This window comes from Styela clava, chromosome 7, assembly GCF_964204865.1.
Source record: "Styela clava chromosome 7, kaStyClav1.hap1.2, whole genome shotgun sequence".
In the NCBI taxonomy this organism is placed as follows: Eukaryota; Metazoa; Chordata; class Ascidiacea; order Stolidobranchia; family Styelidae; genus Styela; species Styela clava.
In genome coordinates this window covers 21,006,497-21,011,935 of record NC_135256.1, presented here as the reverse complement: position 1 = coordinate 21,011,935, position 5,439 = coordinate 21,006,497, and the positions used below count along the sequence as shown (strand labels likewise).

Genomic DNA, 5,439 nt, shown 5'->3' with positions numbered 1-5,439 from the left:
TTCTATGTCGTTTACTTTCTAGGTAGGTTTGCCTCTAATGTTACGTAACAATGGAGACGTACTTGCTGCAGTTCATTTATCTGCTGATCGAGTTTAGCGAACAAGAGTGATTTTTTCAGCATTTTAATATAAAACCAGGTTGAGATGGAGAAAGAAAAGTTGACCTTTTGCCTTTATTCTTTAGGCCTACAGTTACACGTTTGCATAGAGAAAAACCAAAAAGATTGCTGTAAACTTGATAGTGAACTTGACAGTCAAAAAGGTAGGCCGACGGTTAACGGAAATGCCACTACTCTCAAATAGTTAGTTTGATTAGGCCTACGGTGACGCGATATTGAACGGTCGCCAGTTGGGCGACAACTTCACGATCCCGAGATAGCCATGGCGATCAATTAAGTCGTAGTTTTGATCCCTTTTCTATGAAACACTATAGGAAGATGCTCGCGGAACACAGTTCGGGAAACACTGGTCTAGAAGATTCCCTGGTGACTGTTGTGATATTTTCAATTGCTTGTCTGACATAAACAAATTAGCGCAAATTCACTCACTAGTTTATCATGTTCAAATATCCGGAGATTCGAAAATTCGGGATACCAAACGAAATAAAATCATATTGGAATATAAATATTGTGTCAACGGTAATCCTTTGGCGAAAGAATATGTAGTATGTGTTAGGAAATTTTATTTGCTATATCGTATATACAGAGCGTTTCAGTCGCTACGTTAATGAAGCGCCATTCTGATTGTGCTTTGACGAAACGCTCTTCGTCCTGTTAAAATGGGGAAAAACATTAAATCCTATAGTTTTAATCAAAGGGCGCAATAATTTGGGTGAGCGATGCGGCTCTAGGTATATGCACCTTGAATGCTTTTTTGCCCATTGGCAATACGCAAATTTACATTTTAGCGCCCCCAATATATACGCAGTTTCTTGTCTAAAGGCATGTTATGAGAGAAGAGAAAACCATTTTCGATATTATGCCAAAATCACAATTATTAACTACATGGTATCAAAACATCTGCAATAGTTCTAAAACAAATTATTACGCCACTGTTAGTTCTCAAATGTGACTCGTATTTGAGAGAGAGCTATGTTCAAATATAATTTTGAACACGTAGCGCCACATAGTGGCAAATTCTGATGGCGTCATATCAGACAAAAACTAATCCCATACAGCTCACCGGAATATTTGAAATAAATAAAAGCCTTCTAGCAAGAAATTTATTCTTTAACCCCTGAAAATTACAAAGCGATTGGTCCAGTAATCAAAGAGAGAAGCGTGTGTGACAAAGAACAACAAGAAGAAGAACAACAACATAATATAAATATTAAAACGACCCATGGGACCACTTACGTGTCCAATAAATAATCGTACTATAATTGTCGTTGCTATGAGTTATGACGCATGATATATATCCACATTTTCTGCTGAAATCGGAACAAAATTGACTTTTTTGGTTTATGGCATAAAATAAAAAACTTACTAGAGGCCATAGATTCTACTCCGAAAAATACTATTGACACAAGCATCATGAATACAACTAGTTTTCTGAGCAGGGTTGAAAAATTCGCCATCTTGCGTCTCTTCGGTTAACTGGAGAAGTGGTAGCAACATGTTTATAATAACATATTTATGTAGGCGTTTCTCAATCAATCAAATATGCATTTAATATGTTTTTGTTGTTCAAGGAAAGAAACTCGTTACACAGGATAGCATTATAATAAGTCGACTACATGACTTTCAGCTCGAACCGTTGATGTGGCTTGTATGTCATGATGCCAAATAAAGTTTCGCAATCTGTTATTGATCAGTTTTCACGTCGCGCTGGACGACCAATCAAAAGGCTGATATGAGCCGTTTTTTTTTCAAATTTGGAAAACACCTTTTCGGGTGGTATAATAACACAGGCGATGTTTATTTATCTATAAGATTGTGACCATTGTAAAAATAAAGATAATTTTATGACATAGTTACTTTACAGTACTATTTATGGCTCCAGAGGGGCAAATAGGTCAATTATTCGAAGGACGAACGATGAATTCTTTCTTAATCTCTGTGCTTGCATGCCTGTATGTTACGGTTCAAAAAATACGGTTTATGATTCTGAAACTCAAATTTCCAGGGGAAAAGAGTATTTGTTTTTCCTCCTGGGAACTTACAACTTTGCAGTTGCACCATTCAGTAGTTTAGTCTAGATTAGCGCTTCTCAACAACGACTTGCATTGTCATGCGTGAATAATATAATATGACTTGCCTATTCTTGGTGACAATGTCGATTTAGGGGTGTTGAATGAATTGAATAAAAACTTTATTTAATTTTTTTAAGAATCCAATTTTTGTTGAAAATTTCATCAGAGCGACTGATAAGTATTTATATATATTTATGGCGTTGGTTAGTATAGGTGTATGATTTCTACTACATCTTAGTCATTGTTTTGAGATTATACAAAAAGCTTTAACTGCCATTGAAATACATTTGCTGGATTTTAAAGCGGCTGGGGGGTCAAAACTTTAACTAAATATAACATTGTTATAATAACTACATCATAATGAAAACCTGAAATGTTTCGTTGCAATTTCTGTTCTGAGACATGTGTTAATGTCACAGATTGCTTTTTTCTTTATTATACTTCAAAGTAGAGGCCACAGCAGAAAAGGCCCCCCACAGAATAAAACATAACTATTTGTTTGATAAAGACAGAATCGTCAGCACCTATTATTGATCACACTTCGTATCCACTGAAAACTCTGTATTGCTTCTGTGGCATATGTGGCGTACTAGACATTTTGAGGCAATTTTGAATAAGAACAAAAATCAAAAAAGTAATTCAAACTTCAAGTAATTCAAAGTAATTTATTGAATGAATCATCGTGGAACTCGAACTAAAAATATAAATCTATCAGACTGGAGAAAAGATTAGCAAAGGAAGGAACTTGTCAAAAAATTGACATAAAATGAAACACTTTCAAGTAAAAATAATACCGTGATATTTTGTAAGATCGCATAAGAATATAAAAGACCATGTGAATATACTATACTATAGATAGACTATAGAATACTGTATAACATTTAGGAAGTGTGTTTTGAAATCATTCCTTTAAATTGCACAGTTTGATGCCATCCCAAATGATACTCGTGCGATTTAAAATTTACCGGGCTGGGCTTCAACGTTTGAAAACCTCATTTCCTAGCCAACAATCAGACCAAATAAATAATTCTTACTGCAATGTATTATGACATTTTATTCAATTGATTTTGTCGTATAGTTTTGCCACGAATAATAAATTACATCACAGCACGATATTGCCAATCATAACGAAAATTAATGAAGCGGCATATTGAATCTACTTCGGCGTAATTCCCAGCCCATGTGTCTTCTTCGTCCTGTTTGAATAAGGAAAACATTAAATATTCAATACACTTGTATAGAGACTTCTAAAATCTTCTACGTTTGTTTCTGATTTTCATTGCATAATACGGGTATACAATGGCTGTTAATGTTCAGTAGCTGTTACAACATGTTATCGAACTATCTGCAATGGTTCAAAACCGAATTCTTACGTCACTGTTAGTTCTCATATGGAACTTGTATTTGAATAAATAATCATAATATAATTCTCGTTGCTATAAGCTATTACACATGATATGTATCCACATTTTCAGATAAAATCGAAACGAAATTGGGTAAAAATTTTCGGTTTATGGCATAAAATAAAATACTTACTAGAGGCCATAGATTCTATTCCGAGAAATACCATTGACGCAAGCATCATGAATACAACTAATTTTCTGAGCAGGGTTGAAAAGTTTGCCATCCTGCGTCTATTCGGTCAACTGGAGAAGTTGTGACACATTCTGTAACATATGTGCTTATGTAGGCAATTCTCAATCGAATATGCGTTTAATATGTTTGCGCAAGGAAGGAAAACCGTTACACAGGATAGCAGTATAATGTGTTAACTGCATAACTGTCAGCCCGAACCGTTGATGTGGATCATATATCATTGGTAGTCGATATTCATAACGCGCTAGGCGACCTCTCAAAGGGCTGATATGAGTCGTTTTTTAATTCAGAAAACACCTTGTCGAGTGATATAATAACGCAGGCAATGTCTATTTGTGTTCTCAAAAGATTGTGACCATTGCGCAAAATAAAGATAATTTCATGACATAATAATTTTACAATACTACTTGTGGCTCCGGAGTAGCCAATGGGTCAATTCTTCGATGGACGAAGCATGAATTTATTTTTTATCCGTAAATAAATACAGTGGTTTCATGCTTATATGTTATGGTTCATACAAATTCGAATCTTGATTTTAAAAGTCAAATTTCTCATCTGAAAAGATATTTCAAGTTGAGGTTAGGAAAAAGGAGTATTTTTCGCGACTATTTAATACTGAAAGAACTATTTTCCACACAAGATCTTTGTCCCAATTCGGTTTGGGGATCAATACCTTTTGTACTTCATTTAAAGCGAAAATATTTCATTAAGCTTCTTGGAAATCTGGACTGTCGTACTGTGATGTTATTTATTATTCAGAGCAAAACTATAAGCAATAAACAAATGAATAAAATACCACTACCATTGCAATAAGGATAATTTAGTTGATCTGATTGTGGGTTAGAAAATGCGGTTTGCAAACGATGAAGCGCAATTCCGTCAATTTAAATTGCACGAGTATGTATCATTTGAGATGGCATCAAACTGTGTAACTTAAAAGACTATTTCCAGACACACTCACGAATTGTTTTATTTTATAGTATATATCAGGGTGGTACAAGATTGGCAGCTCCGCGGGCCACAAAATTACTTTTGCATTGTTCGCGGGCCATAATAGTGCCAAGAACTTCGCTCGTTTAGCTTTGCTAGTTGCCTCAGCAAGCCATAACACTAGTCAATTCAGTGACATTGGTGATGCAACAATATGTCAAAAGATTTTTTGGGTAATTTTATGACGAAACAACACGAAGTGCGATTTTTTAATTTTTCTCCGAATGCGACGCGGGCGACAGATAATGAAGTGCCGGGCCACATTGCTTCGCGGGTTTGGACCACCCAAAACCATAGAAAGGGCTAATTTGATTTGAAAAAACCCTTCAGAAATTATCCATTCAAAAATACAGATACATGTAAGGTATTACCCAACTTCAAGAATTTTTGTGAAACATTTTGCTCTCATGCGTAATTATTCAGCACGTTTATCTCCATATGCATACAAACTTAGTCTGTAATAATCGATTGCTTTGATATAATTCTCGTTTGCACTCAATGAGTTGGCGAAACTTAACGCTTTCTGTTGGATGTTAAAAACTTCGCTGATCACGGGATTCTTCGATTTTTTTTAATTTCACCTCACACACAGCGTGAATCATCATCTCATTATTGAAGAAGATACAATAATCAAGAGAAAAGATGCTACTCAGTCTTTATTG

The 5,439-nt window shown here is 35.1% G+C and overlaps 1 long non-coding RNA gene across 1 annotated transcript; it reads right to left on the bottom strand.

The window, feature by feature from the left end:
* Nucleotides 1-700: 700 nt before the first annotated feature.
* LOC120328248 (uncharacterized) lies at nucleotides 701-3,943 on the bottom strand. Its single transcript, XR_013477355.1, has 3 exons — nucleotides 3,728-3,943; nucleotides 1,486-3,387; nucleotides 701-770 (listed from the first exon to the last, which is right to left on the bottom strand). It is a non-coding gene; the product is annotated as an uncharacterized LOC120328248 (long non-coding RNA).
* Nucleotides 3,944-5,439: the final 1,496 nt, after the last annotated feature.